The sequence below is a fragment of the Xenopus laevis genome, chromosome 3S (assembly GCF_017654675.1).
Source record: "Xenopus laevis strain J_2021 chromosome 3S, Xenopus_laevis_v10.1, whole genome shotgun sequence".
Lineage (NCBI taxonomy): Eukaryota > Metazoa > Chordata > Amphibia > Anura > Pipidae > Xenopus > Xenopus laevis.
Window position 1 is genome coordinate 63,705,494 of NC_054376.1, and position 14,642 is coordinate 63,720,135.

General features: G+C 38.7%; 1 long non-coding RNA gene across 1 annotated transcript in view; it reads right to left on the reverse strand.

Moving 5' to 3' along the window:
- Positions 1-10,779: 10,779 nt before the first annotated feature.
- Positions 10,780-14,642, reverse strand: part of LOC121402172 — a 54,142-nt gene continuing 50,279 nt past the window's right edge. The window contains exon 3 of the long non-coding RNA XR_005966653.1: positions 10,780-11,168. This is a non-coding gene — a long non-coding RNA (uncharacterized LOC121402172). The remainder of the gene's footprint in view (positions 11,169-14,642) is intronic.

Here is a 14,642-nt window from a genome sequence, read left to right on the forward strand (position 1 = left end):
TTTTTTTCCGCGACTTCCCCATGGTATGCCAGGAATCACTCCTCCTTTAGCTGTTTTTGCAGCGTATATTGCGTATATTGCGTATATTGCCAGTCTTCACTCTTGTATATGCTCCCGACTACAGAGAGCTCTCCTATAGCACGTCCAGCTTGCTATCTGGCTTAGCTCCTCCCCTCCATCTGCAATAATGTTTTTCTACTCCAAACTACTATACTGCAAAGCTACGCTAAAGGCAGCAGTTTTTATGACATTTCTGAAAATTGCCTAAAAATATTGCAATTGGTTGCATTTATCTCACCCAATTTCTTACATACAGTTGTAAAACACCCTAAGTATTGATGCCAAGGGTTTACTGAACAGTTTGATGCCCAATATGCATAGATATCCCAAAGCAGCTGGCATATGTGGACCCCAAATAAAAATAGTGCATATCAATTTTCTGACCCTGACTGCATAATATGTGCCCCAAGACTGACTAACAGCACAAAGATTCCCCAAAACCATATATTTTTGTAAAATACACATTCTGATGAATCCATGATTGCTAAAAATGTGTTTGTACTGTGTTAGTGCAAATGACGCTAAAAAAAACATAAGGAACAACAATGCAAGCATAAAACCGCAATAAAATCACAAAAATCAATTACAATTAAGCAAATCAATGAAATAACAAAATAAATGTTCCAACAGCATGGTTAGCGGTCAGAATGCTTGATCCAATAGTCACACTGGGAAATCAACAGTTTTTAGGGGAATAACATGAGGGAAATTGAACTAAAAAAAAAAACAAGTTAAAATAAACCTATAAGTGTGTGCTTGTGTATGTGTGTGTGTACAGCTCTAAAAAGTGTATAAATTTGTGTGTATGTGTATGTGACTAAATATGTTCAAATGTGTTAAAAACAAAAAAAAGCCTGAAAATGTAAAAAAAAAGCTACCTTTAGTTATATGTGTACTGTGTTTGTGTAAATGCATGTATGTGTGTGTGTAAATGTGTAAAAAGAAGGGCACTTACCATTCCTAGGAGAAGAAGGGGTCCTTAGAAGAGCTGGAGGGTCCAGGATCGCAGAGATCAGCAGCAGGAAGTGAGTGGGTGGCGCTGATAACATGAGGTCTGGTCCAGGAAAAAGCCACACAGCAATAGATCAGGTAGAAAGTCAGATTCTGTGATGATCGCATCACAGGACCCGCGTGACAGCCCCCAGGCTCATTGTCTAGGGTGTTGGGGCAGCTAAGACTCGATGCACAGCGTAAAAAACGCTAGTGCAGCGAGTAGACCCTGTACTGCTGAGCACTTAGGTACTACGTGCTTGGCAGTCAGAGCAATTTTCTGCGAGCAAGTAGTATCTATGTGCCTGGAAGTTCAGGGGTTAAAATGGTAGTTGGATTGTTAAATTATTGGGACAATTACATATATATATCTGTGAGAAGGTTGCAGTATAATACATAGAATGGTGCCCTGAACACAAAAGTTCACATAAACACTTCTAATGTGTGCATAGTACCAAGCTGGGAATACTTGTGACTGAAACATGATGCTTGCTTCACTGACAAACAAGTTAGTGTTTTCGTTTTCCTGTAAATCTGAACTAAAGAATCTAAATTTGCCACATACATATCTGTAAATATTGCCTTTACCTTGAGCCACCATTTTGTGATGGTCTGTGCGCTCATTTAGAGATCACCTGACAGGAAATAATGTAGCTCTAACTGTAACAGGAAGAAGTGTGGGAGTGAAAGACAGTTCTGCCTATTCATGGGTGGATTTAAACTTATATAAATATGTGCCCTTAGTGCCCCATAGGAGCTAGAAGGATGGAATTAAGTGCCTAAAATGTTAGTATGGGATTGTTATACCATGGCACATACTATCAGAAAAAAATATTTTCATGAAAAGGTTTTATTTCCACAAGAGAAAAGGCAGCATTAGTAGCAAGGCTTTTAGAGAATATAGATTTGACTGATTTAAAAGCACAGTCTGTAAGGGCATAATGAGTTATGGAAAATGAGAAGTGTTCCAACCTTGACATATATAATTTCCATTAAAAAATCCATTACTTGACATAAAATATGTTATTTTACATATACATTTAAACGCATTTCATGTAAATGCTTTAAGTAAATCTTTGATGAGAAGGTTGAGAATGTTACATTTTATAGCTCTGTGAATAATTTTGGCCACTTGGAAGATGCAGTGTAAAAAACAACTAGCAAAACAATTAGCAAAATGTATTTCAGCAAAAGCTACACAACTACAACCTCAAGGCTTTTCCAAAAGGTTGGTAGTAGTTCTGCAATATTTGGAGTGCAGAGAGTTGCTTTTCTTGCCCTACAAGCTCAATGAGACTAGATACTTTTGAAATTAATTAACTAATCATTTAATGTAATACATTCATGGGTCTGAAGCCAGTTATTATGAAAATCCAACTCAATTCCTACTAGGTGTGACTTGGAACCTCCAGCAAAGCAGAGCAAAACCAACCAGTTTTTATTGACAATCTCTCTATCACCAACCTTTATCTTCATCTTCAAACCTATGAACCAGTCAACCCTACCACCAATGCTGCAATCCTATGGCATTTTCCCTCTAAACTAATTTATAATACCACACTCAAGCTGTAGCAGTATTAAAATACATTTTTGAGGGAACCGCAAGAGGCAAGGCAACATTAGCAGCAAGGCTTTTAAAGGAGGATTTGGATTTGCCTGATTAAAAAGCACAGTATGAAAGGGGACAAATGACTCATAAGAAATTAGAAGTGTTCCAACCTTGACATATATCATTTTCATGAAAAATCCATTACTTGACATAAAATAAGTTATTTAACATATAACTTCAAATAGATTTTATGGAAATGTTTAAGTGAATCCTTGATGATAAGGTTAAGGTGGGTTAAAGAGTGCCCTGGACTAGAATTCACAGGATAATTTTTTCTTTCCATACACCATGTTGAAGCTGTGATTTACATTTTAAACACAGTCCTGCTTATTTACAAATGTAAAACACCAGTGCAAAGATCTAAGATGGACAAAACAAGTGTGTCTACATTGATGCCATTCATTAGAAGTACATTTGCCCATACACACGCCTTGCACAAAGATGCTCACTGATGCAAGGAAACCCTGAAATCACTGGACATCTGCAATCAGTAGTACACTTCACTATACTTGTGCACTTTCCATCAATTATAACAGACACTTACCTAGAAGTATCTTTTATTCTGATATTTTGGGGGGAAATGTTGTATTGTGGGCAAAAAATATAGCCATCTGTGTCAGAAAATTGCACTTTGCACCATACACTGCATTTCTAAATGAGCCTGCTATAATGGTTATTGTGCAAGTGTGCTTACTTATTCACGGCAATTCTAGAATTACACTCAGTTTGGACAGGGTAGTCCAGAGTAGTTCCAAAGCAGGTAGGTATTATTTACTTGCACAAAGTGAATCACAGGCTAATGCATTAATAAACTCCTCTCAAAATGTTTGTTACACTGTGTGTGATTCAATAAATTTGTGCTGTAGGGAGAAAGTGCAGAATCCTTGCACTTACCACTCTTCTGCAGCAGTTCCCTGTAATGGAGCAGGTACAGAGCTTGTGCCACTGTGTGCTATAAGCCCTTGCCTCAGGGCTGCAAGAAGTTATACAGCAGCCTGGGAGTGACTGGCAAGAAGAGGAAGTAGAAAAGCCTAGCAGAAAAAAGCCTGGCAGTAAATAGCCTGGCAGAGAAAGCCGCAAGGTGGTGAGGGATCAGCAAGTTTGTCGGTGGGGCCCATAGAGCTAGAATGCCTCACCAAAAGCTGTCATTTGGATCAGGCTGGCACAAGGAAACCAGACACTTGAAAGACAGAGAGTGTCAGAGGAATCCTGACTAGAGGAACCAGCATCTGCAAAAGATTCCCATCCGAGTATCCAAAGGGACTGGTAGTCACACTGCGTGTCCATAAGTGCTGGACTCCCCTGAAGAGTCACTGTAATGTTCCCAAAAAGACATTTGGAGTATTACTATTTAAAGTGACGGTATCCTAAAGGAAGGTTTGAAGATTTCATAGACTGTGTTTGTAGGACTGAGTACAAAGACTTTCCTTATTTTAGTTAGAGAGGTAGATCACTCCTGCAGACTTAATTAGTAAGGCCCCCTTTGTTAGGAGTTTTTTCTGTATTAGTTGGCCATTTACTTTTAGATAAACAGTTATTTAGTTTACTAAATACTGTAAATCATTACTGTTTCCAAGTGGGGCCACCCATAGGTGCATTCCTGGATCCCACTAGGTGGAGGCACTGCACTAATAAGTACCAGATACCCAGTCTCTCCCAATACCGCTGCGAAGTGGCTCAGGATTGTCCTGTGCCATCAGGTAAGAGTCACATGTGAAGTGTAAAACCGACAGAAGGTCTGTCGAAGGTGTTACACCGACTAACCCCCAATTATGACACATTCAGCTAAGTGAGCAGCAGTTTTTTTCTGGAATTTGTGTCATATCATTATTTACCATGCACTGCTTTTGAAAATGAGCCTTGTAATTAAAGGTCTAATGTTTGCTCAAATTTAGTCATAGCAACCAGTCAAGTGCCTATTTTTCAGCAGCTGACCAGTATATACTGCATGGCTGAGGTTAATGTCTTTAACTAGATCCAGTAAAGCAAAGCCAAGAATTAATGTTAAGAAAGAACTGGGATAGAAGGGAAAACTAAACATGGGGTCAGGGTTGTTTCTGTCCTCCCTGCCAGCTGAGGCAATTATGGAGGTAGGATTGCTAGAGCAGAGAACATGCTTGAGTGAGTTTCTTACCTTGTATTATGACAAAAACAATCCTCACTGGGGTTGTCAAAATAGAATGCTATAGTATTCATTTAAGCAATGATCCCTAATCCCTTCAAGATGTTACTTTTGCTGTATTCATATTTGCTTACTCATACCATACCTTCCTATTAAGCGAATAATTCAGATTCAATGCAATTGCAAATACCCAAAAAAAGACAGTTTTGGCCATATTTGAAACATATCTGAGCAAACAACAACATAAGGACTTGGCATAAAATGCCCAAATTTCTAGAAATGTTGGAAGGTATGGTCATTTGGGTTCATTAAATATCACAGGGCAAATTGACATCTGGGCAGTAACCCAAAGGAACAAATAATAATTAACTATGTTCAGAGAGATGTATGAAAGCAAAACTTTGATTAGATGCCATAGGTGGTATTAATGTGTTCAGTATTAGTATATAAGCCCCACTATCTCTAAATTTTACTCCTCACTGTTACTTCTAAAAAAATGCTCTTCTGCTTTAATGTGAAGTAGAAAAATCAAACAATATGGAGGTACATTTGTAGCCAAAAGGTGATCTTCAAACAACACTTGTCGGGTTCAAAGTTATCAGCACAACTGTCAGAACTCCTGCTTCTTTTATAATAGTTTTAGAGGTTTCTGAAACCACGACTAAACTCACAAACTCTAAAACCACAATTGTCATTTAATTTATTAAAAGAACGGAATTTAAGAAATATGAAACAAACAAAAATCGCTAAACGATATGAAAAAAATCTGAATACCATGAAAATCTCTAAAAATTCCAAAATCCGAAAACCTCTAACATTCTGATTTAAAAATGGCCCAATAGCATCAGTGCTTCTCACATTAATTTCTACAGCACCGTGACAACTTTCACTTGTCGAGGTTTGACATTAAAGGCTTTTGTGTTTTTTTTTTACTTGATAAATCTTAAATTGTAGAGCTTTTTAGAAAACCAGGAAAACCAAACATTTTTGTTGATTTGTGGAAATTTTTTTAATTCATCCCCCTTAGAGAGAAGGGTTTAACAGTCACAGTTACAGTATATCCTACAGCACTTAATATCCCCCCATAAGTTATGTTCTTGCAGCAAGGCAGCACATTTTCATACTAAGCTATGGCTTCTTTCCAATTCTATAGAATAATCTAAGGGAGGTGTGCCATCTCTTTTCAAGGGCATTCTTTTTCACTATTATTTAACATAGTTAGCTGTTAACCCATGACCTCAATTTGTGGAGATGATATTTATTTTTTCGATATACCTCTGCGTTCCTGAGGATTAGTGGGGTCGCTGATACAGCAACAGTGAGTTCTGCATATGAATTAAGACAGAGAACAGCTGCTCTGTGGCTTAGGTGGCAACATAGTTTGCATTTTATTGCTATGTACATTGCATTCAGATCTCCTCTGCTAAAATAGTATATAGTAAGAAAAAATCTGCAGAATTCATTCTGCAAACCAGTTCTGTTATGATTAACACCTGTGAAATTAGATGGTGATTAGCTCCTTGGTCCTCTCCAAGGAAAGCATAATTCTAGCCTGGTGACTAAGATACAGTAGTTCTTGCTTTCCGTAATGTGGCATTAAGATTTCTATTAATAAAATACAGCTTATCTGCAATGCTTAGAAGAGAGAGAGAAGGTAAAATATTTTTAGCCTCAGCATTTACTTTCAAAAGCAATGTGATGTGGTTGGCTGAGAAATTATACTGTGGGCAGCAAAACACTTATTTGATCATACATGATATTGCTTAAAGCACTCTAAATCGCTGGTGCATAAGAATATTCACTGCATAAGCAGGAGTGGGATGCAAAGAGAATGAGCTGCATATGATCAATGATGTGATAAATTGTGGCATGTGAGCGTAACCCTATCGACACTCCCTCTGTCAGTGTTAAGCTCCACGTGTGGCACGGGACAAAACTGAGCCATTCTGCAGTGGTATTGAGAGACACTGGGTACCTGGTACTTACTAGCGCAGTGTCTCAACCTTAAGATTGCCAACTTTTCCCCCGGTGGAGGCCAGGCAGGGGGCGGACTGTGATACAGAGGGGGCGGGTCCGTGATGTAGAGGGGAAGGTCTGTTAAATTGAGGGGCGAGTCTATGACACAGAGATCGGCAATTGGCCGATCGCTGTGTCAATCATGGGGAATCCTGCCCAGTTTTCCAAATAAGAAAAGTTTTAAGAAGTTTTGACCCTGCGGGCCCTTCAAAATACCTGGCTGTCTGGGTCAAAACCAGACAGGTGGCAACTCTACTCCACCTAGTGGGATCTGGAAATGCACCTATGGGTGGCCCAACAAGGAAACAGTAATAATGCACATAGACTAAACAAAATAACTTTTTATCTAACATAAAAGTAAGTAAAGGGGAAACTTATACATGCAACACTCCTGAAAAGTGGCAATGGGACCTCACTAACTAACTAGGGACAGTGGAAACTATCTCTCTTACTAATAAAATAAAGTTGTTTACTCAGTGCCAGACACACAGTTTCTGTAATCTTCGTGCACTCCTTTAGTATGGATAATGGTAATACTTTACAATAACTCTTCAGACGAGTTAAGCACTTATGGACAAGCAGGCACAGGCACAGTATCTAGCTTTCCTGTGCCAGCCTGCCCCAAATAACTGCTTTTGGTGGGGCCTTTCAGATCTTTGGGCCCACATGAGCTCACTGATCTCTTTCTCTCCCCACCTTGTGGATTTCTCTGCCAGGCTTTCCTGTTTACTCCCTTGGCTGGCCACTCCCAGACAGATGTGCAACTTCCTGCAGCCCTGAGATGACTCTGCAATTGGTTGCTAGGCAACCTCTTGCAGCGGACAGGCAGACTCCCACAAGAAGACACAGAATAAGAGCCTACTTCACTACAAGGGAAGGTGGTAAGTGCAGGGATCCAGCGCTGTCACCTTACATGAGCTTTAGTTTGACAACAGGTAGAATAGCAACACTTTCAGCAAACATAAGTATGGATGGAGCACATAAGACGCAGTCTCTGCTGCAAATAATTATTTATTGAATCACAACATGTTTTTGGATCACAAGGATCCTTTATCGACTTGATACATTAGATAGCTTTAAGAAGGGGTTGGATGGCTTTTTAGCAAGTGAAGCAATACAGGGTTATGGAAGATAGCGCAAAGTACAAGTTGATCCAGGGACACAGGAAGGAAATTTTTTCCACTCTGAGGCAATTTGGAGAGGCTTCAGATGGGGGTTTTGCCTTCCTCTGGATCAACTGGCAGATAAAATAAAGTTAAAAGGTTGAACTTGATGGACGTGTGTCTTTTTTCAACCTAACTTACTATGTTACTATATTCATATTTTGTGAGTTAAGTCGTGTTTCAAAAACCTCAAAAACCACCAAAATCCGACCTTTGATAAATAGGCCCCCCAAGTTTCTACATTCAATAAGCAATGTTTTAGGTGTTGCCTACACATTCATTTTTATAAACCTGGCTAATAGAGAAGCACCACAATTTAAATACAATACAGAAAGGCTATGATGCTTTGTCCTCTAACCTTTGTCCAGTCTCCTGTAATACAAGGTGGAATTCTTACTAATCCCTGTATTACTGAATTTACTTATTAATTATGCGACATAAAACTGCGCTTGATTCTGGTATGTGCCCTTATTTCTTCTTTTATGGTCTAATTTATTTTAACATATACTGTAAACAAACCCAACTTTATAGCTTAAGGACAATGGCACAGGTAGCAAGGTTGCCCTTGAGAGACAAGAAACTCTTTTTTATGTTGTTATATGTGTTATACCCTGAAACGCACCTGGCTACACTGAGCATTTCCCTGACTTTCCCAGACTTGCTAACCAGTCCACAGCAGTGTCTACATCATTGTGCCCTTTCAACCACTTGCTTAGATTAGCATTAGGGATGTAGCGAACGTCGGAAAAAATGTTCGCAAACATGTTCACGAACTTCCGGACAAAAATGCGAACGGTTCGCGAACGTCGCGAACCCCATAGACTTCAATGGGAAGGCGAATTTTAAAAGCTAGAAAAGACATTTCTGGCCAGAAAAATGATTTTAAAGTTGTTTAAAGGGTGCAACGACCTGGACAGTGGCATGCCAGAGGGGGATCAAGGGCAAAAATGTTTCTGAAAAATACATTGTTGACACAGCGCTGCGTTTTGTGCTGTAAAGGGCAGAAATCACACTACGTCACTCAGGTGATGTTTCTGGACACGGAATGTGAAAAAGCTCACACAGCTAGGTGGCACTTGGTTAAAGACTGGGCAAACAATGCCTGCAAGGGCAACGTATACACTACAGCAGTGGATATGGAATATATTATTGCTGCTTGAAAAACGTCACTCAGGTGGTGTTTCTGGAGACGGTATTATTATTGATATTTAGACAGAATGTGAACAAGCTCACACAGCTAGCTGGCAGTTGTTTGAAGAACACACTGGGCAAATAATGCCTGCAAGTGCACTACTATTGGTGCACTACTATGAAGAACAGCAAACAGCACTGGACACGTTAAAGAACAGTGAGATAAGTAAAATAAAAAAAAATATATATATATTAAAAAAAAAATTACTCTGGTTGGTGCTGAACTACTAGGAGCAGCACACCAGTCCCACTCCCCAACACAGCTAGACTAATAGCACTGGGCTCTTATAGTAGCAAAGTAAAAAAACAAAAAAGAAAATAAAAGCAGTCCTTACAAGGACTATTGGGTTACAGGCAGCAGTCAGCAGATGAGAGATCAGCAGCAGTGCCCACAGCAGCTACATACAGAGCACTGCAGTAGAAGGTAGATTACTAGCCAGCAAAGCTACCTAACCTAAAATGTCCCTCAAAACCCTGCAGAGTTATGTCCCTACAATACAGAGCAGTATCAAGTAGATTACTAGCCAGCAAAGTTACTATCAGCTGTCCCTCAAATCACTAACAGCTCTCTCCCTACACTAGCTCTTGCAAGCACACACAGGCAGAATGAAAAAACGCTGCAGGGCTTCAGTTTATATATGGAAGGGGAGTGGTCCAGGGGGTGTGGGGGTGGTCCAGGAGGGAGAGCTTCCTGATTGGCTGCCATGTATCTGCTGGTCTGGGGTGAGAGGGCAAAAATAAGCGCCAGCTAAGGCGAACCCAAATTGGCGAACGTCGCGCGACGTTCGCGAACATTCGGCGGACGTGAACACCCGATGTTCGCGCGAACTAGTTCGGGGGCGAACAGTCCGCGACATCCCTAATTAGCATTAGCATTAGATTTGGAAAGACCTTGCCTTCCAAGAAGAGAACAGTTGTTAAATATTAATATTTAATTAATAATATCCAATTAAAAGTCTTTAGTGATGGGCGAATTTGCGCCGTTTCGCTTCGGCTTAAAATTTGCGAATTTCGCGCGAAATTTGCGAAACGGCGCCGGCGTCTCGTTTTTTACGCCGGCGCCCGTTTTTGATGCCGGCGTCCGTTTTTTCGAAAAAAAAATTTGACGCCGGCGAATTTTTTCCGCTAATTTTCGCAAATTTATTCGCTGGCGGCGAATCGTGCGAATTCGCCGCGAATTTGCGCCTGGCGAATAAATTCACCCAACGCTAAAAGTCTACTATTTATAGGCACCACAAACAAAAAATTTCACCATATTCCCCAATGGACACATAGCAAACTATCTTCTGTTCCTTTCTACACAAACATTGAAAAGACTAAAAAGCCTGTACTGTCCATAGACATAGTTTATCATAGGGTGGAGTGTTGTTTTTGTCCCCCCATATTCCCCCATATATTGTGTTATTGCACAATAGTGAAATTGTATGTGTTTCAGGCTTCGCTTTTTTTTTCAGTTGACTTTAAAGTCTCAGTACAAGCAAGTTAAGCAATCCACAGTCATGTCTTATATATATATATATATACACACATACATAAAATAATAGTGGTACATTTGTATAAAGCATACATATACAAAGTAATTGCCTATGCACATGTTTATAAAAGCCTGCACTTTTTCATGAATTTTGTTTTTATTATAGTAATATACAGTATATAACAAAGTGTACACTTTTAGCAAACAACAATATTGGAAAAGTAAGAATAAAAATCCTACACAGCAATACACAGTGTTTTCAGCAGTGACAGCTATGAGTTGTTTAGAATAAATGGCTACCAATTTTCTGCAATAGGATGGGAAAGCTTGACTTCTTCTTGGCACAGATGTTCAAGATCTTTAGGAATGACTAGGGATCATATGTTGACTGCAGTCTTCCATTCTTGCTGCAAATTCTATTTTGGATTCTGCTACTCATTCCAGGCATATGTACTTTATTCTTGCTGAGATGCTCTCTTGTAGCTTTTGCTTTGTACTTAGTATAATAGTCCTGGTGAAAGGTGAATTAGGCTGCTGAGAGAGCTGAGAGGAATAAAAAATACAATATACTGTCAAAAACAGCATACAGTACATATACATCACAAAGCCCTCATTTATATGAGACTGGCATATACTTCATGGTGGTTATTTTTCAAAGGTCGAATTTCAAACTTATGTGAATTTTTTTTAACTCTAATAAATTCAAATGTACTCACAACTTGAATGGGAGGTAATTTATGAAAAAAACTCAAATGTCTAACATTCGATCAAATAGGAATGAACCGAAAATTCAAATCAAATTCGAATTAAGTTGTCCTCTTGAATGTCAGGAAGGCTATTAATGTCTTCAAATAATTCAATGGACCTCTGCCATTGACTTCTACATGAACTGAGCAGGTTTTAGGTAGCAAAGTATCAAATTAGAACTGTGTCAATGGTCGAGATGTGATAAATCTCACATTCGAATTCGAATAGGTGGGTTTTAAATTTGAAATTGTGAGTTTTGACCAAAAAAATTATTTAAAAATTCAAAGTCGAATTTACCATTCGAACATTAGTAAATCTCCCCCTATATATCCTTTAAGGACAGGCAATGTTCATTATTTTGTGGAAACTGATGTGTGTTGTGTGTGGGCACTGTTCTTCCATATCACTGTTATGTTTATATTGCATAATATATTCAAGAGTGCAACTGGAACGAGGTACTTCTGTGTACTGCAGTAATATTTATTTAGGGGAAGTAATATTGGTTGCTTAGTTTGAAATTTGTTCACAATGGTTTTTTGAAACCTTAACTCTGTGACTCCAAAAGCGAGTGTGGGAGCTGCTAAGCGAGTGTTGCATGTGATCTAAGTGTTGCATGTGAATTAAGTGTTAAGCAGTGTTAAAAACCGTAAGGCATTGGTGTTTGTTGTTCATGCTGGGAGTGCTGTGTGCAAGGAGGGAGTAAGTGCAAATAACTGACTGCTGTGTGTTCTGAGAGTTATCTGACTGAGACAAACAGCTTTTTCTTTTCTCAGTTTGGGGTAAACTGGTAGATACATTCCAGGGCCCGATGGCATACACCCCCAGGTTCTAAGAGAGTTTAGTTCAGTTTTAGACCAGCCCCTATTTCTGATTTTCATCTGGTATGGTACCTATGGATTGGAGAAAAGATGATGTCATTCCAATATTTAAAAAGGGATTATGATCTCAGCCTGGCAATTATAGGCCAGTACGTTTGACATTTGTGGTAGGCAAATTATTTAAAGGCTTGTTAAAGGATAACATTCAAAATTTTGTCCTAGTGAATGGCATTATGAGCAGCAATCAGCATGGCTTTATGAAGGATAGGTCATGTCAGACAAATTTGATTGCTTTTTATGATGAGCTAAGTAAGATGCTGGACAGTAGGGGGCAGTAGATGTGATACATTTGGATTTTGCCAAAGCGTTTGATACTGTGCCCCACAAACGACTGCTTTCTAAACTAAGGTCTGTTGAGCTAAATGAAGTTGTTTGCACATGGATAGGAAACTGGCTACAGGATCGGGTACAGAGGGTGGTTGTTAGTGGTACATTCTCTACTTGGAGTAAGGTTCTTAGTGGGGGCCCTCAGTGTTTGCAATAAACTTGTCTGTAGCAAGCAATGCCAGTTGGCAACATCAAGGGCAAATAAGGTCTTTAGTTGTATTAACAGGGGCATTGATTCACTGCAGGAAGTGGTCATTCTTTCACTTTATAGAGCACTGGTAAGGCCACATCTAGAATATGCCATACAGTTCTGGTCTCCATCACTGAAACAGGACATTATTGTATTAGAGAGGGTACAGAGAAGGGCAACTAAGCTGGTAAAAGGTATGAAAAATCTTAGCTATGAAGAAAGACTGGCCTAATTGGGGATGTTCACGCTGGAGAAGAGGTGTTTAAGGGGTGATATGACAACTATGTATAAATATATAAGGGGATCATATAATAATATCTCTAATACTTTATTTACCAGTTGGTCTTTCCAGCTGACACAAGGTCACCCATTACGTTTAGAAGAAAAGAGGTTCCACCTAAATATTCAGAAGGGGTTTTTTACAGTGAAAGCTGTGAAGATGTGGAATACTCTCCCTGAATCAGTTGTACAGGCTGATACATTAGATAGCTTTAAGAAGGGGTTGGATGACTTTTTAGTAAGTGAGGGAATACAGGGTTATAGAAGATAGCTCATAGTACAAGTTGATCCAGGGACTAGTCCGACTGTCATTTTGGAGTCAGGAAGGAATTTTTTCCCCCTCTGAGGCAAATTGGAGAGGCTTCAGATCAACTAGCAGTTAGACAGGGTAAAAAAAGTTAAAAGTTTGAACTTGATGGACATGTGTCTTTTTTCAACCCAACTTACTATGTTACTATGTAATGCAAATAATTGTTCCCAAAGTGAACAATTTTGCATTTTCTAACCCTTTGCCCCTCATATAACAGTAGGTAGCGATAGCAAATTTTATAGTTTGCAAAAGTGTTCAGTGTATGTAATAAAACTTCTTAATGAAAAAGTTGGTATATTTGCTCCAAATGTTTTCACCACCTTCAAGTTGGTCTTAAAGGTTTGCAATCCACAATTAACATTCACAATGCAATACAAGCCTAATGAAAAATATAACATGAGACATGCACATTTTTATTCGCAAATTTGTTCTCTTTGCTAATTTTATTACATTTCTCCCATTGTGTCATAATGATAGTGTTTTTACAACAATCTACATAATGATGAATATTTGATAGGGCACAAGAAATGATAATGTGCGCCTTCTTTGCTCTAAATCCTAAATGCTGCACATCAATTTTTACATGGTTTACTTGTGCATCATTAAAGAATATTTTATGTTGTCTAAATAAATTGATTACATATAACTGAAAGTATAGGCAGAATCTGACAGAATAAAAACATCTTAGTGAAGCACTGTACAGTAGCATACAGTCAAAGGGAATAACATGGATAAGTGGACACATAGGGGCAAATGTATTGAATAAACAGCACAATTGCAAATAAGCAATTAGTCAATATTAGTCAAGAAACGATTCCACTGAAAACCTGCCAAGATGCCATAGAAGCCAAAGGAAGGTATATCTTCAACACTCAAGCAAGTTTAAGGTTCTATATCGCTATTACTACAACAGTTGCAATCTTTAGCTTGCTTGAAAATGTGGCTTTCCTGGATTGTTATTAATCCATTCAAAATTTTTCATAAATATGGCACAGTTTTGTCAGCACCTTACAGATCCCTTATTTATATTCCACCAACATGCTACACAGCACAATAAATACACAGCAATATATAATAAGAAATTTGCTTGGGAATAACTGTTTTTTTTTTGTTTTTTTTAAACCGTTAAATGCTCATGCTCTTTGGAATTGAATTGTAGGGTTTCTAAAATGTATGTAATATTTATCATTAGGACCTAAGTTGTGGGCTTGGCTGAGGATACTAACTTTATATAAAACAAATAACAATAGCAGCACAAACAGCTATTTTAAACATGACTCAAATGA